This window comes from Pseudophryne corroboree, chromosome 1 (assembly GCF_028390025.1).
Source record: "Pseudophryne corroboree isolate aPseCor3 chromosome 1, aPseCor3.hap2, whole genome shotgun sequence".
Lineage (NCBI taxonomy): Eukaryota > Metazoa > Chordata > Amphibia > Anura > Myobatrachidae > Pseudophryne > Pseudophryne corroboree.
The window spans coordinates 962,550,592-962,576,445 of record NC_086444.1 but is presented as its reverse complement, the minus strand read 5'-3'; the positions used below and the strand labels follow the sequence as shown (position 1 = coordinate 962,576,445).

Here is a 25,854-nt window from a genome sequence, read left to right as displayed (position 1 = left end):
TTCAGAGTTGATCGCAGCAGCAAATTTGTTAGCAGCTGGGCAAATCCATGTGCACTACAGGTGTGGCAGATATAACTTTTGCAGAGAGAGTTAGATTTGGGTGGGTTATACCCCTTTTCTCTAACGTCCTAAGTGGATGCTGGGGACTCCGTAAGGACCATGGGGAATAGCGGCTCCGCAGGAGACTGGGCACATCTAAAGAAAGCTTTAGGACTATCTGGTGTTCACTGGCTCCTCCCCCTATGACCCTCCTCCAAGCCTCAGTTAGATCTCTGTGCCCGAACGAGAAGGGTGCACACTAGGGGCTCTCCTGAGCTTCTTAGTGAAAGTTTTAGATTAGGTTTTTTATTTTCAGTGAGACCTGCTGGCAACAGGCTCACTGCATCGAGGGACTAAGGGGAGAAGAAGCGAACTCACCTGCGTGCAGAGTGGATTGGGCTTCTTAGGCTACTGGACATTAGTTCCAGAGGGACGATCACAGGCCCAGCTTGGATGGGACCCAGAGCCGCGCCGCCGGCCCCCTTACAGAGCCAGAAGGCAGAAGAGGTCCGGAAAATCGGCGGCAGAAGACGTCCTGCCTTCAACAAGGTAGCGCACAGCACTGCAGCTGTGCGCCATTGCTCTCAGCACACTTCACACTTCGGTCACTGAGGGTGCAGGGCGTTGGGGGGGGGCGCCCTGAGACGCAATAAAAACACCTTGGATGGCAAAAAAAATGCATCACATATAGCTCCTGGGCTATATGGATGCATTTAACCCCTGCCAGAATCCATAAAAAAGCAGGAGAAAAGTCCGCGAAAAAGGGGCGGAGCCTATCTCCTCAGCACACTGGCGCCATTTTCCCTCACAGCTCCGTTGGAGGGAAGCTTCCTGTCTCTCCCCTGCAGTCACTACACTACAGAAAGGGTTAAAAAAAGAGAGGGGGGCACTAATTAGGCGCAGTATTAACTATACAGCAGCTATAAGGGGAAAAACACTTATATAAGGTTATCCCTGTATATATATAGCGCTCTGGTGTGTGCTGGCAAACTCTCCCTCTGTCTCCCCAAAGGGCTAGTGGGGTCCTGTCCTCTATCAGAGCATTCCCTGTGTGTGTGCTGTATGTCGGTACTTTTGTGTCGACATGTATGAGGAGAAAAATGATGTGGAGACGGAGCAGATTGCCTGTAATAGTGATGTCACCCCCTAGGGGGTCGACACCTGAGTGGATGAACTGTTGGAAGGAATTACGTGACAGTGTCAGCTCTGTATAAAAGACAGTGGTTGACATGAGACAGCCGGCTACTCAGCTTGTGCATGTCCAGACGTCTCATAGGCTGTCAGGGGCTCTAAAGCGCCCGTTACCTCAGATGGCAGATATAGACGCCGACACGGATACTGACTCCAGTGTCGACGGTGAAGAGACGAATGTGACTTCCAGTAGGGCCACACGTTACATGATTGAGGCAATGAAAAATGTTTTACACATTTCTGATAATACGAGTACCACCAAAAAAGGGGTATTATGTTCGGTGAGGAAAAACTACCTGTAGTTTTCCTGAATCTGAGAAATTAAATGAGGTGTGTGATGATGCGTGGGTTTCCCCCGATAACAACGGATAATTTCTAAAATGTTATTGGCATTATATCCTTTCCCGCCAGAGGTTAGGGTGCGTTGGGAAACACCCCCTAGGGGGGATAAAGCGCTCACACGCTTGTAAGGGCTCTACCTTCGCCTGAGATGGCCGCCCTTAAGGATCCTGCTGATAGAAAGCAGGAGGGTATCCTAAAAGGTATTTACACACATACTGGTGTTATACTGCGACCAGCAATCGCCTCAGCCTGGATGTGCAGTGCTGGGTTGGCGTGGTCGGATTCCCTGACTGAAAATATTGATACCCTAGATAGGGACAGTATATTTTTGCCTATAGAGCATTTAAAAGATGCATTTTTATATATGCGTGATGCACAGCGGAATATTTGCCGACTGGCATCAAGTCTAAGCCCGTTGTCCATTTCTACCAGTAGAGGGTTATGGACACGTCAGTGGTCAGGTGATGCGTATTCCAAACGGCATTTGGAAGTATTGCTTTATTAAGGGAGGAGTTATTTGGGGTCGGTCTTTCAGACCTCGTGGCCACGGCAACAGCTGGGAATTCCACGTTTGTACCCCAGGTCGCCTCTCAACATGAGAAGACGCCGTATTATCAGGCGCAGTCTTTTCGTGGACAAGTGGGCAAAAGGTTCCTCATTTCTGCCCCGTGACAGAGGGAGAGGAAAAAGGCTGCAGAAATCAGCCAGTTCCCAGGAACAGAAACCCTCTCCCGCCTCTGCCAAGCCCTCAGTATACGCTGGGGCTTTATAAGCAGAATCAGGCACGGTGGGGGGCCCGTCTCAATGAATTTCAGCGCGCAGTGGGCTCACTCGCAAGTAGACCCCTGGATCCTTCAGGTGATATCTCAGGGGTACAAATTAGAATTCGAGACGTCTCCCCCTCGCCGTTTCCTAAAGTCGGCTTTACCGATGTCTCCTTCTGACAGGGAGACAGTTTTGGAAGCCATTCACAAGCTGTATTCCCAGCAGGTGATAATCAAGATACCCCTCCTGCAACAGGGAACGGGGTATTATTCCACACTGTTGTGGTACCGAAGCCGGACGGCTCGGTGAGACCGATTCTAAATCTAAAATCTTTGAACACTTACGTACAGAGGTTCAAATTCAAGATTGAGTCACTCAGAGCAGTGATTGCGAACCTGGAAGAAGGGGACTACATGATGTCTCGGGACATCAAGGATGCTTACCTTCATGTCAAAATTTACCCTTCTCACCAAGGGTACCTCAGGTTTATGGTACAGAACTGTCACTATCAGTTCAGACGCTGCCGTATGGATGGTACACGGCACCCCGGGTCTTTACCAAGGTAATGGCCGAAATGATGATATTCCTTCGAAGGAAGTGAATTTTAGTTATCCCTTCCTTGGACAATTCCCTGATAAGGGTAAGATCCAGGGAACAGTTGGAGGTCGGTGTAGCACTATCTCAGGTAGTGTTGCGGCAGCACGATTGGATTCTCAATATTCCAAAATCGCACCTGGTTCCAACGACGTGTCTTCTGTTCCTAGGGATGATCCTGGACACAGTCCAGAAAAAGGTGTTTCTCCCGGAGGAGAAAGCCAGGGAGTTATCCGAGCTAGTCAGGAACCTCCTAAAACCGAGCCAAGTCTCAGTGCATCAATGCACAAGGGTTCTTGGTAAAATGGTGGCTTCCTACGAAGCAATCCCATTCGGCAGATTCCACGCAAGAACTTTCCAGTGGGACCTGCTGGACAAATGGTCCGGATCGCATCTTCAGATGCATCAGCGGATAACCCTGTCACCAAGGACAAGGGTGTCCCTCCTGTGGTGGTTGCAGAGTGCTCATCTTCTAGAGGGCCGCAGATTAGGCATTCAGGACTGGGTCCTGGTGACCACGGATGCCAGCCTGCGAGGCTGGGGAGCAGTCACACAGGGAAGGAATATCCAGGGCTTATGGTCAAGCCTGGAGACATCACTTCACATAAATATCCTGAAGCTAAGGGACATTTACAATGCTCTAAGCTTAGCAAGACCTCTGCTTCAAGGTCAGCCGGTGTTGATCCAGTCGGACAACATCACGGCAGTCACCCACGTAAACAGACAGGGTGGCACAAGAAGCAGGAGGGCAATGGCAGAAGCTGCAAGGATTCTTCGCTGGGCGGAAAATCATGTGATAGCACTGTCAGCAGTATTCATTCCGGGAGTGGACAACTGGGAAGCAGACTTCCTCAGCACGACCTCCACCCGGGAGAGTGGGGACTTCACCCAGAAGTCTTCCACATGATTAAAAACTCGACAGGTATTGCGCCAGGTCCAGGGACCCTCAGGCTATAAGCTGTAGACGCTCTGGTAACACCGTGGGTGTACCAGTCAGGGTATGTGTTCCCTCCTCTGCCTCTCATACCCAAGGTACTGAGATTGATAAGATGGAGAGGAGTAAGCACTATATTCGTGGTTCCGGATTGGCCAAGAAGGACTTGGTAACCGGAACTTCAAGAGATGCTCACGGAGGATCCGTGGCCTCTACCTCTAAGAAGGGACCTGCTCCAGCAAGGACCCTGTCTGTTCCAAGACTTACCGCGGCTGCGTTTGACGGCATGGCGGTTGAACGCCGGATCCTGAAGGAAAAAAGGCATTCCGGATGAAGTCATCCCTATCCTGATCAAAGCCAGGAAGGATGTAACCGCAAAAACATTATCACCGCAATTGGCGTAAATATGTTGCGTGGTGCGAGGCCAGTAAGGCCTGACGGAGGAAATTCAACTGGGTCGATTCCTACATTTCCTGCAAACAGGAGTGTCTATGGGCCTGAAATTGGGGTCCATTAAGGTTCAAATTTCGGCCCTGTCAATTTTCTTCCAAAAAGAACTAGCTTCAGTCCCTGAAGTTCAGACGTTGTAAAAGGGGTACTGCATATACAGCCTCCTTTTGTGCCTCCAGTGGCACTTTGGGATCTCAATGTAGTTTTGGGTTCCAAAAGTCACATTGGTTTGAACCACTTAAATCTGTGGAGTTAAAATATCTCACATGGAAAGTGGTCATGCTGTTGGCCCTGGCCTGGGCCAGGCGCGTGTCAGAATTGGCGGCTTTATCCTGAAAAAGCCCTGATCTGATTTTCCATTCGGACAGGGCGGAATTGAGGACTCGTCCTCAGTTTCTCCCCAAGGTGGTTTCAGCGTCTCACCTGAACCAACCTATTGGTGGTGCCTGCGGCTACTAGGGACTTGGAGGCCTCCAAGTTGCTAGACGTTGTCAGTGCCCTGAAAATATATGTTTCCAGGATGGCTGGAGTCAGGAAATCTGACTCGCTGTTTATCCTGTGTGCACCCAACAAGCTGGGTGCTCCTGCTTCTAAGCAGACTATTGCTCGTTGGATTTGTAGTACAATTCAGCTTGCATATTCTGTGGCAGGCCTGCCACAGCCAAAATTCTGTAAATGCCCACTCCACAAGGAAGGTGGGCTCATCTTGGGTGGCTGCCCGAGGGGTCTCGGCTTTACAACTTTGCCGAGCAGCTACTTGGTCAGGAGCAAATACGTTTGTAAAATTCTACAAAATTGATATCCTGGCTGAGGAGGACCTGGAGTTCTCTCATTTGGTGCTGCAGAGTCATCCGCACTCTCACGCCCGTTTGGGAGCTTTGGTATAATCCCCATGGTCCTTACGGAGTCCCCAGCATCCACTTAGGACGTTAGAGAAAATAAGAATTTACTTACCGATAATTCTATTTCTCATAGTCCGTAGTGGATGCTGGGCGCCCATCCCAAGTGCGGATTGCCTGCAATACTTGTACATAGTTATTGTTACAAAAATCGGGTTATTATTGTTGTGAGCCATCTTTCAGAGGCTCCTCTGTTATCATGCTGTTAACTGGATTCAGATCACAGGTTATACGGTGTGATTGGTGTGGCTGGTATGAGTCTTACCCGGGATTCAAAATCCTTCCTTATTGTGTACGCTCGTCCGGGCACAGTATCCTAACTGAGGCTTGGAGGAGGGTCATAGGGGGGAGGAGCCAGTGCACACCAGATAGTCCTAAAGCTTTCTTTAGATGTGCCCAGTCTCCTGCGGAGCCGCTATTCCCCATGGTCCTTACGGAGTCCCCAGCATCCACTACGGACTATGAGAAATAGAATTATCGGTAAGTAAATTCTTATTTTACACTGACAATTTTATCCCGGGATTTTGCATGTGAACGTGCATCATCCCGGGATTTTTGTCAGTGTGAAAGGGTACAGGGACAATTTCCCGGGACGAGCATCCCGGGATTTCAACCCAGGTCTCGACCTGGGTTGAATCCGGGACCGTCCCGGGAAGCTGTGCAGTGTGAACGGGTATACCAGGTCAAGGCGATCCGGCACCCGTTCTCTGCATAGGAGGAGGCGGCGCTTGGAGAAGATTATCTCCAAGCACAGTCTCCGGTAGAGTCAGCGGTGACCTCACCGACCCGGCAATATGCCCGGTCGGGCCGCTTATGTAAAAGGGTCATTCCCGAGAATGTGTCCCGGGAAATATACCGGGACACATTCCCGGGAATGACCTCGGCCTGCGAGTGTAAAAGGGGTATTATTTTGTTTCTGTGCAGGCTAAGTACTGGCTGCTTTATTTTTACACTGCAATTTAGATTTCAGTTTGGACACACCCCACCCAAATCTAAAGGGCCCCATACACTACAACGATATGTCTGAGGCTGAAGTCGGATGTAATTTCCCTTGAACTTTCCCGGGACCTTCCCAGGAGTGATTCCATACGATTTGGTACTTTTGTGCTATTTTTGCATAAGATATATTGCATGCGATTGATGAAGCCGCTATACATCGCATGCAATATATGGTACGGCATACAATTGTACCATGAGATATATCTGATGGGCTGGATAGAGGGCTACGGGGGCTGGGAGTGTCCTGAGAATGCCAGTCACTCTTCCCTGTGATACATCATATGCGATATATCACATGCATAAAAAACACACTTTTTTCATTCGATTTCATCCAATTCTAAATATGTCATTAGTGCAGCACCAACGACCTAGGGGGATCCTATCCGACAGCCACGGGGACGCGCATCAGATTGGATACGATCTAAAACACATACGACTGTACACAATTTCATACAATATATCAGACGGATATCTCGGAATAGTTTGAAAATGTGTAAATCGTCCTGGTGTATGGGGCCCTTTACTCTCTCTGCACATGTTATATCTGCCCCCCCCGCAGTGCACATGGTTTTGCCCAACTGCTGACAAATTTGCTGCTGCAATCAACTTGAATTAGGCCCTATTACTGTTCCTGGTTCTGTATTTTCCACTTAAATTGTGTAAAAGAATATTTTTAATGGGAATAACAATTCTTCTAGGTTCTTTTGCCACCACATAAGTTCATAGGGCCATGGTTTGTGTAAACATCACACTGCAGTGCAGTATAATGCAGATATGTTATTAGGAAGTATGTGATTGTTGGGGTAATCTGAGAGTTACCACTATGACAAATCTAATGTATGTATATATTACAAATACATGCTTTATGTATTGTACAGTAGTTTGGGGTTTATCATGATAACTTTACATTTGGTAGAAATTTGTATAGCCGGCATAGACTGCTGCAATTGTTTCTTCACCAGTAATACAGTAGTAAGGTGTAATTTTGCTCTTATTATAGTGGTATCAGACTATTAAACCCATGGCTACTTCTGAAGATTGGCTATAATATTTCTTCCCTGTTCACTGGGCCATGTTCCAGGAAAAAGAAAATTAATGAGGTGGAAGTGCTCAGGAAAAGGTATGATCCATTCCTTTCCCTGTAGAGCATTAAATATTCTTCTCATTAGTCCCAGCTGCAGAGCTAAAATGTTCCATTACAGTGCAATACTATGACTATAGAGATATATCTCAGGGAGGAAGTCACAGGGGTTCCATCTCCGTGGTTAAAATTGTTAACTCTTCTTTAGGGAATAGTTTTACCATATATTACTACATTGCCCAATTTCTTTTGCTATTATTATTATTATTATTTTAACAATGTCTTTAAATGATCTAGGGCTCTATGTGCTAAGGCTTGAAGAGAGAGAAAGTACCAACCAACCAGCTCCTGTCATTTTTTAATCCCAGCCTGTAACATGGCAGTTAGGAGATGATTGGCTGGTACTTTATCTCCGTCCACTTTATCTGTCTCCAAGGCTTAGTAAATTGACCGCTTACTGGATCATGGATAGCATCAATATACAGTCATTAAAACTTCACATCCATTGAGAGAGGACTATATTTGTACCATATTATTTCAGACATGGATTCTATTTTTCTAGAATAGAATTCTAACCAAGTAGTTAGTGGGATATTGCAGGAGAAAGTAAATAACTTATACCCCTTTTCCACTAGCTCCTTAAAACACGGGTAAATGTGCGGGGGCGCGCATTTACCCGTGTTTTTCCATAGTGGAAACGGGTCCCCCGGCAAATTCCCGGATCAAGTGATCCGGGAATCCTACCCGGGTAGCTAGCCGGGTTGAACACGTGTTCAACCCGGCTAGCTGTCTAGTGTGAACGGGAGCCGTATCGAGGCGACACGGCTCCCGTTCACAGTGCATAGGGGGGGCGGCGCTGGGAGATCATGTGATCTCCCAGCGCCGCCCCTGCCGCGTCACTAGCAGCGTGTCGGGCGACACGGCTGCGACCCGTGCTTATAGTGGAAAAGGGGTATAAATAAACTAGTAAAAAAACACTGGATCATTTGTACCCTTAAGCCTTCCTTATATAATGTGGCCTATCACTAGTTATTTAAGACTACACAGATGATGCTACGTGTTTGGGACTATTGGAGTAGCAACAGTTACACTTTGGGTGGAAATCTATGTCTGGCGTCTACATTTCAGCTCGCATCCGCCAGGGGTGGCAATCTGAAATGTGTGAAAATCAGTTTGGGCGCCTAAATGGCACTTTTCCTGATCACACCCATTAGTTTAGTCGGGTTTAGTTGCTTTACGCGGCTAAATCTGACACTAATGGGCACGACCAGCGTGATTGGGGACATCAATTGTATATCGCCCCCTGTGGTTTCCCGTCACTTTAGACGGGAGATCGGGGGCCATAACATTTGAAGTTCCCTCTTTAAATCTTGCCAATGGATGATGTGATTAATGTTAAGTTCGTGTTACTGACCTTTTCATTTCTAAAGATTTTCTGTAAAACACATTGGGCCTGATACTGAGTAGCACGCAGTGTCAGTGCCGCATGCAATTGTCCATCCCCGTCTTGCAGCTCATGCGTCCCAATTGTTAGCGCTCGCAGATGCAGTACAGAATCTGATGTAGTGGTTACTGTAGGGACAGGGTGCAGATCAGCGAGGAGAACCTATTTTGATTGTCTAGCACAAAATATCACATGTAAAGCTACGGTAGCTGTAGTGATGCATAACACCTACAATTAGGCACATCAAAGTTGAAATATGCCTCACAAATCAGCACCCTGCACCTAGAGTGTACACTATGATGCATAGTATGTGGATTTCAGTGGGGGTTCCTGGGAGGTAACAAGGTGGTGGCTGAGCAGATGTGGGTGTGTTGCTGTAACTGGCTGCGTCCAGAGTTGCACAGCTGCTCACACAGTCGGCCATACTTAAACAGAGAAACCGCATTGCCATAAGGATGGTGCGACCAATGGTGCATCGACACAGAACTGCACCGCTTCAGATGGGTGTCTCAGTACTATTAATAAAATCAGCCACTTCATAAGACACAGACACTGCTACGGCGAAAGACGCGACTGCGTCTACATCTGCATGCAATACAGAATCAGCCTCATTGCTGTAGCTAATGCAGTTTACATGCCTCTTAATAGACAACAAGGACAAAGTAGTAGTAGAAGAGAGGTTTAGGTTTGATTAGTAGGTCATGTAAGCATTTTACAAGCTGCCTTGATTTGGAATGGAAGCTGGACGGTATTCAGTCTTTGGTTAATTAGTCAGACAATTTACGTCATGTGCCATATAGATACAGGTCTGTCATTACGATCTGCTATTTGAAGCTGCATCCTGTGTTATTAGGAAGTCAATGTGGCTACTTAGCAGACTCTTCCAGAGACATAAGCCTATTCTGCCGAGCCACAGTATTAATAGATCACATCCGCTGTATAATTCCCAGCGTATGGTTTGTGCTGATTGGCCACTGACAGGCCTAATTTTCTAGCTGTCTTTTGCTTTTTTCACTGAAGGAGATTGATAGTAACCCGTTTTTGTTGTTGTTGTATCCATTAATGTTACTTCCTTACCTTAGGAAGAGAATATCAACGGCACTATTTAGCAGAGATAGATGCTTATTGGATATTTACACTTGTACAGTTACGTGGTGAAATGTAGCTTATTTAATGAATAATCTAGTATGTATACTTAAGAGTATCTCATTTACATCAGGTCAACAGATACAAAAGGTTGAGATGTAAAGGAAGACCGTGCTTAAGGTCATCGGGCACTATATATATATATATATATATATATATATATATATATATATATCTGGCACTGTGGGGCAATGTGCATCTGGCACTGTGGGGCAATGTGCATCTGGCACTGTGGGGCAATGTGCATCTGCCACTGTGGGGCAACGTGTATCTGCCACTGTGGGGCAACGTGTATCTGCCACTGTGGGGCAATGTGTATCTGGCACTATTGCGGTCATATGTGTATCTGCCCCTCCCCCCATATGTGTATCACGGCCAGTTTTCATTGGCCACGCCCCATGTGGCATTTGGTCACACCCATTTTTTGGGCGCACACAGTACCTATAAGACATTTTTTCTACTTGCACCACTGGGCGTATGCTATATGGCAGTCTTAGTAAATGGAGAGCACCTACATACTAAGGGTGGATGTCAAGTGATAGTAAGCAGCAGCTAGAGCACAGTATGTCCATGTTAGCAACTTTGTTCCAAAACTGCTATACAGGGGTGTATCTAGGGGTCTGAGCACCCCTGGCAAAGTAAGGGACTGGCGCGCCCCCCCCCCCCCTATTTGATATAGGGAAAGTGCGTGTAACTCTGTGTGTGTGTGTCCATGTGTATTATGTGAGGTTAGTTTTACACACTAGAGGGAGGGTTAGAGGAAGAGTTTTGATTAGGGTTACTTAAGTGTGGTGCCTCTGTTGGGATTCCGAGCAGTTGGGATGCCTGTGTCAGTATTTTTACTGCCGATATCCTTACTGCTGGTCTCCCATACCCAACCCGTCCCTGACAAAGAGTCACTGGGCACTGCATGGCACATATCACAGCATAACACAAGAGTGGGGTTGTGTCATCATTACAGCAACCAGGAGTCCCCAGCATCTAGAGTACCACCACCACAAACCCATCATCCAGAGTAGCACTGTCCCCCACAGACCCAGCACCCCTACACCTACCCCACACACATCCAGAATATAGAGTGACCATATTATCCCTTTTACCTGGGACGCTTATGGATTACACAGGTTCTGTGGCTGATTAAAACCAGCTGAAATGTAGGCTTGAAGTCAGCCAGCCACAGAACCAGTGTAATCCATAAGCGTCCCAGGTAAAAGGGATAATATGGTCACCCTACAGAATAGCACCCCCCACAGAAGCACCAAATTGAGCACCTCCACACACACAGACCCAGCACCTACGAGACGACACCCTCCCCCCCCCCCCTCGACCCAGCAAAGTACTCCCACGGCACCCCCTACCCCCAGGACCTTCCGATGTTTGCACAGATCCCAATCTCCATGCAGGTACACAGGCCAGTGGCTCTACTCAGCGGTGTGGCAGCTTACCTAGTCCAGGGCAGGGTGGGAGTGTCGCTGCTGGACAGGAAACCTGCACTCCTGGTTCTGGCATTGCTCCCTCCGCTCACCATTCTGTCCCTGCAGTGCTGCCGCCACTTTCATCTTCCCGGACAGCACGCTGCCTCTGCGCATCCTCCTCCCTGACCCCTAGAACTCAGTTGTCTCCCAGAGACCACTCCGCCCACACACGTCCTCAACCGAGGACCCATGTCTGCTCCCAGTTGCTGCGCTGCGTTTTGAGCTACGGCAGCCAGCCATCCATGTGCCCCAAAACGGCAGCAGCTGGAGCCACTGTAAGGCGCCGGGGTCCGGTACCGCGCCGCATTACAATAAAGAAACACTGCATAAACTACAGCTCCCAGCAGCCTTGCTTCTGTGAGCTGCGGCCGCAAGGGCTGCTGGGAGCTGTAGTTTATGCAGCGTTTCTTTATTGAAATGCGGTGCGGCGCCGGACTCCGGCGCCTTACAGTGGCTCCAGCTCCTGCCTTCCGTGGTTGATGCCGGGGCAGGTGAGGAACTGGCAGGGGAAGGGGATACGAAGTGTATCTACCTCCTGGCCGCGAGTGGCACCATCGGGTGGCGCCCCTCCTTGGCTGGCGCCCCTGGCGAGTGCCATCCTGGCCAATAGGTAGATACGCCTCTGCTGCTATATATCCAATCCATTAATGTGAATCTCAGCCAGAAGGTGACAGCATCCAGTTGTCTAATCCTCTTACATTATGCACAAGGGATTATGAGGCAGTGAACTTCTTATAGCAGTGTGTCTCCTATATCCTGCAGTGTTTCCTGGATCAGCAGTAGTTTGGGGTAGCATGATAAATCCCTGGACTCTGATTTACAGTGCACCTTTCATTATGGCAGGAGTGCCAGTCTACAACGTATGTAGTTATCCTTGCATTATATCACAGAGGTAAGGCTGGCTACAGATTTCCCAAAGCATGGCACAAATCAAGCTCACTCAAACTGATCAAAGCTAAGGTATACTATTCCTAGTTAAAAGCCTTAATGGCTCCTCATAGTATGTGCTTCATTGACATATAGGTTTTATTGTCAAAATAAAAATTAAATAGTCTTTGAGAAATGCATTTTTGGAACTACCAGGAAAAGTATAGCTGATAAATAACAGCTGCCTGGCTGCTGGTGCCAGGAGTGCTATTTAGTGATGTCTATAAAATCACTTTTATTACAGCATACATTCAGCAGTTTCACCCCCTTACCCCCTTGTCTGATATTTAGTGAAATAATAAGGTAGACAATGGCTAATTTGGAATAATTGCTAGCAGGCCAATCCATATCCTGAAGAGGTACAGTTACCTCTTGGCCTGTAATAGATCTATCTTATACATGACTGGAAGAACATGGTTTCTGATTGTACAGTGATCTGAATCCACTGCTTAATAGGAATGAAAGACAAAGCACAATTGTTACCTTAATGACACATCAGAGACTAGATGAAAAATAGCACACAAGTACCTGACAAAGGGGGTCATTCCGAGATGATCGTAGCTGTGCTACGCTCATTCACACTGATATACGGGGGGACGCCCAGCACAGGGCTTTCCCGCCCCGCAGAAGTGCAAAGGCATCGCACAGCGGGGATGCCTTTGCACTTCAAGAGTAGCTCCCGACCAGTGCAGCTTTAGCGTGCTGGCCGGGAGCTACTTATCGCTCCCCGGCCCGCAGTGGCTGCGTGTGACGTCACGCAGCCGCTGCGGCCCGCCCCTGTTCGGTCCGGCCACGCCTGCGTTGGCCGGGCCGCGCCCACGAACCGGCGGCTAAACACCGCCGTTTAGACCCCCCCCCTGCCCAGCGACTGCCTCTGTCTGTCAATCAGGCAGAGGCGATCGTAGTGGCCTGACTGCCTTCGGCCGTCTGGCATGTGCCGGCGCATGCGCAGTTCTGACCCGATCACACCGCTGCGATAAACTGCAGCGTGCGATCGGGCCAGAATGACCCCCAAAGTACAGTGGGCAGATGTATTAAGCCTGGAGACCGCATAAGGAAGTGATAAACCAGTGATGAGTGCAAGGTGATAAACAGGGTATCCGTTTGGATGGTCAACCATGTTATGGTCGACAGTCATTAGGTTGACCACTATTGGCCGACGTTGACATGGTCGACACATGAAAATGGTCGACATATGAAACAGTCGATATGGCTTTAAAAAAAAAAAAATAGACTTTTAGATTTGTCATACTTTACCATCCACGTGGACTACGATTGGGAACAGTAACCTTGCCCGCAGAATGGCGAGTGAAGCGAGCTATGCAAGGGGACGCGGTATACTAATTGGGGTTCCTGGGCATGTTACGGAAAAAATTACACCAAAAACAGTTCAAAAATCCATGTCGACCTTTTCACGCGTCGACCATTTTCACGTGTCGACAATTAGTCCATGTCGACCAATAGTGGTCAACCTAATGACTGTCGACCTTAACATGGTCGACTATTCATACCGGAACCGATAAACGCACCAGGCAATCAGCTCCTAACTGTTAATTTACATATTGGAGCTGATTGGCTGGTGTGTTATCACCTTGCACTTATCACTGGTTTATCACTTCCTTATGCCTTCTCCAGGTTAATACATCTGTCCCACTCTGTCGTATGCTGCCGGCTGATCAGCTTTTTTCATGCGTTCTCTAAAAGCCCATAGAACAGTAGAAAGGGAACAGGAGTAAATTACCCCAAATGGGGTAAAAATAAAATTCCTGGGGTTAATGGACGGTCGCGCTGCCGCGACACAGCCCCGTCCAGCACCGGCCGGCTTGCGATGTGACATGCTAACGTCACACCACACTCCTTCCAGCCCGCCCTGCGCTGTGCTCCTGGCCGACCTGTGATGTGTTCCTGGCCGCGGTGTGACGTGCTGATGTCTCACCGTGCTCCCTCATGCCTGCCTGTCCTGCGCTGTCCTGTCCTCAGGCCCGCCAACCCACACACAGAACTTAAAGTTCGGTATGAATTACTGCCGCTCGGGATGTCAATGTCTGCATAATGACATTCGGTATCCCAAGTGGAATGCCGGCAGGGGGGCGAGCGCAACTAAACCCCTAGTGGGCTCGGCGGGTTCTATTCTCCCTCTATGGGTGTTGTGGACACCCATAGAGGGGGAATCACCTACCTCGCCGGTATACCGGCGGCGGTACGGTGTCCCCGTCGGGATCCCGGCGTCTGTATTGTGAGCACTGGGATCCTGACTGTCTGTGTGCTAACCGCATGCCGTTCATTACATCCATTGTGACTGAACGTTACATTTAGTGTAAGAGGCTACTTGAACACTGGTTTTTGTAATTTCTTATCATGTGACTGTATATAGTAACAGGTTATTGGTGGTGTTTTTTGTTGGATGATGTGTATCTGAAGTGCTTTTTTTTATGATGTGCTTTTAGTCAGATGAAGAGATTCATATCTCAAAACTGTTTCATTTGTGCATTCACAAAGTATAGAATATACTCTTAGAAATTGCCATCCTGTTTTGATGCTGCTATATTTCGTATTACAAAATAACGGTACATATTGCCGCATTACATTAGCTTATCCTCCGTTTTTCTATGGTTATTATTTCTTTTCAATGTGTCTGACGCAGGTCATCATATTTGGAAGCTTGAAAGGCGGCCTATATGCTTTGCAGCAAATAACAAATTGCATAGGCCAGAGTGTACGTTGCTTTAATGGTTGGTTTCTAGAAAACGACAGTGCTTTGCTAAAGTGCACATACAAAGTGTGCTTAATGACACACACCAACAGGTTTGTCAGTGATCCCGTTACTGTTACTGATTGCTTCACATAATCGTTTTGTTCTCTTCAATGTTAAGGAGATGTTGAAATCATTGACAGGCTGGTGACATTACACAAGCGTTATACACGGATTATACATTTGTCTCCTAACATTATGCTGACATTTCTGGCAGTATAAAGTAAGGCTCTTTCTTGAAATGTTTTTCTATCATTATCTGGGGAATACATGTATAAGGATAGGTAGGATATGCACAATCTGTTCCCATGTCCCTGTGACATTGTTATTTTGTTCCTTTTTTGAGAGACTGCTCTGAATCAGTAATTTGTGGCTGCCCTGTGAGCCTGCTGGCAATCTGCCCTCTCTCATTTTGGTGCCGAGGTTTGATGAATATAGAGAGTGCATTGCATGTAATCATTAGGTGCTCCTTACCATGCCTCTGCATATGTTCAAAGTATTACTACCTGTAATGAGCTCACAGTGTAGTGATTTGCGCTAATCTGTTTCGGGCCCATTTGTGATATATGAAGATTGACAATAGATTTTAAAATGCTTTACTTCACATTATTCTCAGAGAAGCCCCCAAACTGCTGCTTTGTCTGTGGGAGAGTTTATAATAATTAGGGCACCTAAGCTTGTGTTAATTCACAGTTGATGTGGTGACATTGGCTTTTCTATCACAATGGAGAGAGCAGCATGTAACATAAGTCCTGGATACCTTTCCCACAGTAGTTTGGGGTCTATTCATGAAGCAGTGAAAAGAGTAGAGAAGTGAGCCAGCGGAAAAGTTGCCCATGGCAACCAATCAGCTGCTCTGTATAATTTTATAGTATTCAAATTATACATTTTACTTCAATGCTGATTGGTTGTCATGGCCAACTTCTCCACTGGCTCACTTCTCCATACTTTTCACTGCTTCATGAGTAGACCCCTTAGTCTCTAGGTTTGGGCCTCAGGGTAGGCAAAGCCGCTTTTTCTATTACATCATGTAATTTTCTCTGATTTGTATAAGGTGGTGGTGTTCTGTTATCTGTCTGTGTCTGGTTACCTGCACTATAATGTCCTCAATGATAAAGGTAATAATTTTGTATTTGTAGAATAATAGTTTCGCAGCGATAATGGATGGTTTTGTGATGTGTTCGGACACCTTTAGGGGTAGACTACCTTTTAAGCGAACCAAATTTTGTTTGAATGAAAAATCCATTTTGCACAGGTGTTTTTTTGACAAGCCTTTGCTTACTTTTGTCTTACGCCCCATACACACTGGATGATTTTCTAAATGTTGTGAACGATAACTACATAGCATTACGATAATCGTCCAGTGTGTACGCGCAATATCATTGACGATGCGCACTCCTGTGGGTCGTTAATGATATGACCGATCGCCCGAACATGCAGGTCTTTCTGATGATATCGTCAGAAACTGCATGTTTGGGGTCGTGGCAGGATGATGGCACTGAATGATACTGTTAGCGATATCGTTCAGTGTGTACGCACTACGTCGTTTGCCCGAGAGTTCAAGGCAAACACTGATGATATCGCTCATGTAGCATATCGTCTAGTGTGTACCCATCTTTCATCTTGACTTTGCCTACAGCGTTCACAACAGTTAATGCTGGGTAAAATAAGACAGCATTGTATGGGTAGTCTCATGGTAGACTAGCCGGGCGAGGGGGGGTGAAAGAAGACTGTTCTCATGAGTATAAGGTCTTGTCTCCTGATGTGTGGTCCTCATACATAGGGTTAGACATGGTTGATGTTTGGTTCCCTGGTCTCCCTTGTCTTCTGAAAGCGCATTTAAAGCTGGTATTTTGTGGTTTACAATTAGTTATTAATGGAACCTTTACTAAACTTTTACTTTTGGATGAAAGTGTTTTTTATTGAAGAGTTAGTCATTCGGTAATACAACGCACACATTATTGACACATCTAGCCATAAATAACAAATGCACACAAAATATATGTAATCACAGAATAACCATGGAGAATTATGTGAACTTAATATTTGTTTTTCCTCTGCTGCTACTATCCAGGGGATGTTCGTGCTATGAACTTTGTCTGGCCCCTTGTCTCTTTATAGCACAATGCATAGCAACAACACTAGGGTTGAAATTTAGTAGGCTGCACATTTTAGTAGGCTGCAATCTCACTCTCAGTTCAGGTGAATTAATCCTATGGGTTTACACTAAATGGAAAACAAACTTCTCCCTATCTAAAATGTAAAACAAGCCAACTACAATATTCTTGATCAGTACCAGCTGACAGAGTGTGGTCAGTTTTATGCTAAAGGTGTGTACACACTGTGAGATCCTTGCTATGTCAGATTTTGTCTATGCGATTTCCCTTGAACTCCCCCAGAGCCCAGATAGCACAGATTTTGACTAACTTTTCTTGAGATATGGACTATGTTTGCTTACGATATTGGCTTATGTGAGATTTTGGCTTATGTGAAATGTCATTGACATGTGAGATGAACTAGATAGTACACCGATCTAGCATGGATTGACTTGCCTGCACAGTCTATCTTTTCTTGCGATGCTGACCTGGCGGGACCGTGCATCGGGATCGAATCGGGATCGCAAGGTGACTCTCACCTTGCGATCTGCACTAACTTTTCTTGCGATTTTGACTATATAGTCAAAATCGAAAGAAAATATCTCACCATGTGTACAAGTCCCGAAGCTGGTATTAGATTCCCATGTGAAACCAGGTTTGTATGAACCTATTGCCTTATCATAGTCAGGTGACATTGCCACTCCAGGGTGGCTTGCTAGAGCTGTGATATTTATTTGAGATTAAGCTAATTCTATGTGTGAATATGCTGTAAGAACACATGTAATCATTGTATTTGATTACTATAAATATCACATAAATGGTTACACTTTAAAATTAATTATGTCAAGCTTCATCTTACCATGATGTGAAGAAAGCATTGGGTATGGGATGCCGGCGACCGTGATCCCGGCGGTCAGCATACCGACGCCGTGATCACGGCCGTTAGAATGCCGACAGGGGGTGACCGCAATGAAGGACACCACAGGTTCTCCTCCAGATATATGGGTGTTGCGGATACCCACGAGTGGGAATATCCCGTTTGCCGTAACTACATCCCGTGAAAAAGCTACTAAATGTAGTTACATTGCCGGCAGTTGCTAGTTGTCTGACTTATGTACAATGCAGTCTATTCATGTTAGTAAACAGCATGGGCTCCGGACTATGGATAGGTCGACTCCATATGGTTGACAGGCATTAGGTAGAAATGTCAAAAGATTGTGAGGGTCAAAAGGTCCACATGGCAGTGGTTGACACACCTGGTCGATATAGGTTTTTTGGGGGTTTTCAAATTGTTTCCAACTTTTGCATGTGGACTATGATTGGGAATAGTAACCTGTGCCAAGCACAGCAGTAGCTGAGCGAGGCACCTTGCCTGAAGTGTGAAGCAAGTACGCAAGGGTCAACATTACCAATTATTTAGGTCACAGGAGTTGAAACACCAAATCACAACAAAAAACATAAACGTAGGTTGAACATTTCCATGTCAACCTTTTGTATTGTCGACATTTTGACAGAGAGGCCTTGACAAGGCCCGGGAATCTTATTCATACATTTGTCCAAATATATGTAACCAAGATCTCTGAACTCTATTATTTTGCAGGATTTAAATCTGGTTACTGGTAACAATCCGTGTGCTGGGGGGAAACAAAATGTGTTTTTTTTTTCTTGCTTAGAAATATCCTTTCAACCACCTGAGTATTATCACTAAGCTGAGCATTTGCCACTATATAGATCTTTATTCAACACTCAACTGCATTGGGTTGGTGACTCACAATAGGAGTTGGAAAACATTTAGTAAATCAGATGTGGAACTAAGTGAAGGAATCCCAAAATCAATTATTAAATTTTCTGCAAGCAAGTATGTATGTATGTATGTATGTATGTATGTTTGAGTAAGGGTACCAGAGATAGAATTAGCTTTACTTTGTGTTATACTTACAGCATACTCTCCAACTGTACCTTTTTGGCAGGTACAGTGTGTAGGAAAGGGTGAGTGACCACACCCCTTTTACACATGACCACGCCCCCTTTCCTAGTATTGGTTTTCATGTGTAAAATGTTGGAGAGTATGTTTACAGTGAGGGCTTTTGAAGACCAATATTGTGAGAGAAACCTAGAATGACAGAGCACAAATTGACCTGGATAAAAAGGAGACATACTAGTGTATGTTTATTCACACTGTCCAATTAATTATAAGCGATATAACACATTTGTACTGTTTACAGCTGGAAGGGTAAAAGGAAGAGTATTATAAAGTTCTTTATATGGAAATATCAGCGCTTACAATGGTAACAGTCTGTTCTCTTACATTCATCCCTTGTCCAGGATAAGAGCGTGTCACAGAATTCCCATAAATGACAGGTGCTCTATTGAATTTTATGCATATCACTGTTTACTGTTCACATAATGAGTAAGAAGCGAATGGTAATATACACCTGAAATGATTAATGTCATGGCTTATATGAACTACCTGTATTTAAGATTTGTTTTTCTTAAACCAGACATTAAACTTTACAAAGTTGTTCTTTTTGAAAATATTTCTAGCAAAATCAGTTGCATCATATAATTGTTAACGGCAAATGTTTTGGTTAGAAAGACTCAGTCTGCCATCTTGTGGCCACATAGTATTTTACAGCTATTTCTCTAAGGATCTGACACAGATGCAAACATTACCGGTCACACCTTTTATCAATTGTAGTTGTGGGACTAGATCTCCATTTTACAATCTCCCTTCATGCATTTCACTCATCATGGTCTTCTGTACCGTTTTGCCTCTTTCTTCTAACTTCCAAAACCTACTGGTCATCTCACCTCGTGTCAGTGTGTGTGACCCTTCACCTTTACATTACTGCTGGTGGTGGGATCTTAGGCCACTCATAATGTATGGGTTATTCTCTGCAAACTTAACTAGACACCAATAATTGTATAGTACTGTATATGCAGTTCAATACATTTAAGCTCTAGTCCTCTCAAGTAGAGTATCGTTACGCTACCATTATTGGAAATGAAGAAGTAACAGTTGAGAAGTACCCATAGAACTATGTAATGCAGAATTTTAGATTTAAATATTTTTATACCATATATGTAACATGGTAATTTGTCACTTCCTTATTTTAACTTTTTCTCCCCAGATTTGCTGAATGCAGTACTAATTTTAATGCGCGTACAGTTTCTAGCAAATGCTTTTGTTCATCTATCATGTTTCTAATTAGTTTTCATAATTATTATTAATTTTGATTCAGATATGTTTGTTTTTACTAATGTGCAGGAAATTATATTTTTAACTAATTTGTTCTTTGAATTTGGCTCATCAGTTCACTTACACTAACTACATAAAGCAAGTATTTCTTGCCTTAGTGATATCACTAGCTGTATATTGGATCAGAAAGCTGGAGTGGAGGCGACAGGCACATTTTATACTTGGAAGTGCTGGCCACATATAGCAGCAGGTAGTGACAAATGAAAGCCCATAAATCTGAGCTGAATGTTGCACTTTACGAAGGGATACATTTACTACGGTGGGAGGTTTTATTTTTATAACTGCTGATGTTGCCATAGCAACCAATCAGATTCTGATTATTATCTTCTAGAAGTAGCTAGATCAGCGTTTCCCAACCGATGGGATGTGTACCCCCAGGGGTACGCGCCGGACTGCACAGGGGTACTTCAACTCAAAGCCGGTAATGGCGGCTGAATGACCTGGTGCATACGGACGCCGGGCGCCGGAGGACACTAATAATTTCACCAGATTTATCTTGTTCCTATCCAAACTTCCTTTTTTAAAAGAAAATAGTTCACTGTTACTGAGTGTTACAATCAGTTTCAATGTAGCATTTATCAAGTACATTCTATAAGATGATAGGTAGAAGATGATTAGTTGCCATGGGCAACTTCTTTGCTTGTCCTCTTCTCAACTCTTAAGAAGGCTTAATACATCTCCCTGTATGGAGACTATGGGTGGAATTCAATTGTCTGAAAAGTCGGTAGGGTGTCTGTTTTTTCCTGTCTATTAGATGGGAAAAAACAGACTCCCAACTCACTTTTCAAACAATTAAATACCCCCCTATTTATCATCGGGGGCTGAATGGATGTGAGTTGTGGCCGTGGATGGTTAATTACCGGAGCAATTCTGCTATGCAGAAAAGCAGTTATCCCTGCGATCAGTAACACTGCTACTTCAGTAGCCATACCTTTGCTAGGTCTTCCCAGTGCTTATGCTTGACTTGAGGCACACGTGCGCACGGCTGCAGGTCACTCTATACTGAGGAGGCAGTGGATCCCTCCTTTCAACCCCAGACCTCCTTCCTGTAGGAAGGATCTGGCACCGGGAATCTGCGCCATCTGAAGAGGATGTTTATTCTTGCAAGCATATTCCAAAGACTGTGTTTTCTGAGTTTGCTGAATATTAGGTGGCCCTACAGGGGCTCCATTACTAGCATTTCTGCATGTGTAACAGGTCCTTAAGTGACAATGAATAAGCCCCTATGGGGTATATTCAGTTGACGTCTAAAGCTGCCGTCTGTCGAAAAGACGGTAGTTTTCGACTTTTTTAGGTCGGAAGGGGTTCCGACCTATTCAATATATTCGACAAGTTGAGGAATTCGACTTGTCGAAAAGCATGTGGATCAGCGGAATAGCTGCCGATCTACGTGCTTGTGTCGAACGTTTTGGCCCCTTTTCGACCATCTCACTTCAACTTTAAAAAAAAAAGTTGAAGTGATGGATAGAGCAGGAGGATGTCACAGCCACCACTCACAGCAGCGTCCACCCAGCTCCAGCAAGCGAGACCTCGCTTGCTGGAGCCGGGTGGACGCTGCTGTGAGCGGCGGCTGTGATGTGGGGCCGTGGAGAGGAGGGACGGGGAGAGACAGACATACGAGGAGGGGAGACGGGGGAGAGCCACGGGCAGACGGGGAGAGCAGCGCTACAGCCGCGGCTATATAGCGTCTGTAGCGCTGCTCTCCCCAGTCTTCCCGCGGCTCTCCTCCCTCCTGCATCTCAATTCGACTTTTTTAAAGTCGAATTGATAATGGATTGAATAGCCCAGGTCGGATCCATTCCGACAAATGAATGTCGGAATGGATCCGACTTCAATTGAATATACCTTCATGTCTCATACAGCCAGGTTAACTATGACAGTCTGACAGCATTGAGTCATAAGGCCTGTCAATATATTTTGTTGTGAATTAGTTATTTTTATGGGGGGGGTATTTAATTACCCAAGATCAATGATTGCGGGTAGTTGTATCACCGGAGGCTATCCTATTAGCCCCGATGTGGCTGGTTCCTCCCTCTGATGCCGGTACTTATCCCAAATTATACTGCCGGTGCCGCGATAACACATGGGCCCATATGCTTTCCCTCGATTGCGGGTCCGTTTATGGCCGATGAAAATGGTCTGTAATAGGATACTGCGATAATGACCATTGTTCATTGACCGCAATATTTGTCCGTTTTCACCTGCCGAAAAAGGATTGGGGATACATGGATACCTACCTATGTGTAGTTGGTTGGATTAGCCAGCAAATAGGTTAAAGTTGCTTAAGTAGGCGAGTCATTTCTACCACGTGATAAAAAAAAAAGAAGAAGGGACACAAGATAAAATAACTGTGTAATAAAGCGTTGTTTTCTCCATGCGTTTAATTGATACCACACTTCAATAGAATTTTGTATACCCCTGATGAATGTTCTCAAACATATTAAACTTTATTTAAAGGGCAGTTAAAGGATCCTCTCTGCATACTGTAGAACACAGATTTAGGGACTGATTCAGAGATGGACGCAGCTGCCCGTCCGCATGTAGTAGCTACGACCATCTGGTCTGCACATGCGCACTAGCCGCAGTACATGTGCACGGCCCTTCTTCTACGGTCGCATCCAGGAAGGAGGCTCCCGCAAGTTGATTGACTGCGGCAGGTATTTCCGTGACACAGCATTGGGGGGCATAACAGGCTCAACGGGTGCCAGCTGGGAGTATTTCAGGGCGGCTGCATGACATCACATGCAGCCGCTCCGATTAAAAAAAAAATGTCGGGGAACCAGGGTTCAACCTTAATCCGATGTGTCCGCAATGCTTGGCAGCCTGCCATGTCTGGACGTACCCCAGCATGTGAGGAGATGGACGCAGAGCTGGCTGCGTATGCAGAGATCTGCGTCCGTCTCTGAATCAGCCTCTTAGGTCAGAAATATTATTTTCGCTTCATACTCTAGTTGGCTGATACTGCTTAATTTATGGAATTTTACTAAATTATGCTGCTCATATTTGTTGATAGAAGTATCGCGTGCAGAAAGTGCAGTAACGTAAAACAAATCTATGCTGTATGTGTAAGAAGTGGCCATATTGTTTCTAATGGGCCCATACATCAGCCACACATTGGAACAAAGCCCAATCAATATCCGTTTCTCTCAGTCCGCGTCCCTTTCATGTGCAGAAAACAGAAATTAGCACTATTTGTTACCATAAGGATCCAGAGCTGGCAGATCTGAATAGTCATAATCCCGATACATGTAGGAGGGTACAAGCTCTCTCCATACTTGTACACAGCTGTTGACATAACCTCTGAAGTGTATGTTGCTATTTGTTATATTCATTAATTTTGAATTAAGCGGCCAGTACGGATGGTGTAATGGTTAGCATTACTGCCTCACAGCACTGAGGTCATGGGTTCAATTCCCACCATGGCCCTAACTGTGGAGTTTGTATATTCTCCCTGTACTTGCGTGGTTTTCCTTCCCTGTACTCTGGTTTCCTCCCGCAATCCAAAAATATACTGGTAGGTTAATTGGATCCCAACAAAAATTAACCCTAGCGTGAATGTGTGTGGTGTACATGTGGTAGGGAAAATAGATTGTAAGCTCCACTGGGGGCAGGGACTGATGTGAATGTCCAAATATTCTCTGTAAAGCGCTGCGAAATCTGGTAATAAATAAATACTTTTGCATCCTAAGGGGTCTATTCAATTCTAGTCGGAACTGCCGTCTAGTTGGAAAGACAGCAATTCCAAAACATGATTCGACCTATTCAGTGGGGCTGCTGTTTTTCCAACTTGTTGGAAAACACGTGGATTGGGGGATTAGCCTTGGATCCACGTGTTTTGTTGGATTTGCTGCCAAATCCAACAGGTTTTAGTCCCGTTTTCGACAATGTCAATCCGACTTTTAAAAAAAAAGTCGGATTGACATTGTCGGCAACGGCCAAAACCTGTCGGATTTGGCCTCAAATTGAATACTGAACTGTTGGATCTGACATCAGTTGAATAGACCCCTAAATGTGGATGATTTTTTAGGATTTGAGGCATATCAGTACTTTATCAGTTATTTACTACCAGCATATCAAATCAGCTGGTTTCTAGAGAGATTTGTTGGGATTAATGCCATGTTTTACCAGTCATCTAAAAAGAGCTAGCAGGAGATACCAGGTACAGTACACTGTGTCCTGTGTGTCAGCAGAGGTGCTAAACACTAACGTGTTAGGAAGTAGTCTTGTTTTTATTAAGCTTTTTTCTGCTTTCATGTGATTCTGTTGCATATTTTTCCATAGGCTAGTGTCACACTTGCTTTTTTTTTTCTTTTTCTTTTTTTCAAAGCTATTTAAGCAGTGTCCCTTACAGAATCACAAGTATGCCAGCGGCACTACTTCTACATAAAAAATAAATATGAAATTAATGAATACTTTGGGGGGAATTCAATTAACGGGAAGTAGCCTCAGGCTTTAACGCCCCGGGCCATTCACTTGGACTCCTGAATTCTCGATAGCCTTGTTAACATCCATCAAAGTACTGTTTTACCGGGTGTTAATACAATCTGTGAAAATTCATGGTACCCATTAACCCATGAGTTTTTTTTTTTGTCCCGCTGAGCTATGTTTTATATACAATTGCATCTTTAACTGTTACAGTAACTTACCTCCCAACTGTCACGATTTTCACCCGATAGTCCCGTTTTTTGGGGGACTGTCCCGCTGTCCCACCCCCGGGCTACAATGTGGGGGTGGGGAGAGGGGGTAGTTGGGAGGCTCCGGTCACTGCTGTTCTGCTTAGCAGAGCAGCAGTGAATAGACGCTGTGCGCATGCTCAGGTGACAGAGGGAGAAGGGGTATGCCAGCAGCTCAGAGAGCGCTGGGCATGCCCCCTCAGTGACGGTACAAGGGGGCATGACTCGCGATTGAGGCTCTGCCACAAGGCCACGCCCCTTTCATATAGGTCACACACCCTTTTTGGGTGCGCTTAGCTCGCCAAGGTCCCTCTTTGCACTTTTAATAAGTTGGGGGGTATGCAGTAAGCTGCCCAGCAATCTCTGCCTCACCCCTAATTCTTAATAGCTCTAATGCTCTCTGTTCTCTCCTGTGCAGCAGGACTCAGGCTGCTGACATCATCAAGACACACAAAGAACAGCCAATCAGCACGTTTACGTGAATGCAGGGTTGAATAACCTGGGTTGGACACTTTAGAGTGCACATTGACCCGGGTCCAACCCGTGTATAGCACTGCTTTTATACCGGGTTGAAATGCAGGGTTACTCGACCCGAGATATTCAAAATTGGTGCTTTTAGACTGCACCTCGACCCAATATCCCGGGATATATTTGCAGTGTGAAAGGGGTATAATTCCTAAAAGGCTGTTGATTGACAGGCTCAGGAGCGCTTGGATATGCAGTAATCGGCAAGTGTCCTGTGTTAACGGCGACGGCCCGGAACCATCCATCGGTGTGAAAGGGGTATT

General features: G+C 45.6%; 1 protein-coding gene across 9 annotated transcripts in view; it reads left to right on the top strand.

The window, feature by feature from the left end:
* Positions 1-25,854, top strand: part of RAPGEF2 (Rap guanine nucleotide exchange factor 2) — a 552,363-nt gene that overhangs the window by 131,782 nt on the left and 394,727 nt on the right. The window contains exon 1 of one of the 9 annotated variants that reach the window (XM_063920459.1): positions 7,214-7,333. The exons of the other annotated variants lie outside the window; for them this stretch is intronic. The gene's annotated coding sequence lies outside the window, so the exon portion shown is untranslated. Of the gene's footprint in view, positions 1-7,213; positions 7,334-25,854 lie in introns of those variants that run through there. 9 annotated transcript variants of the gene reach the window in all.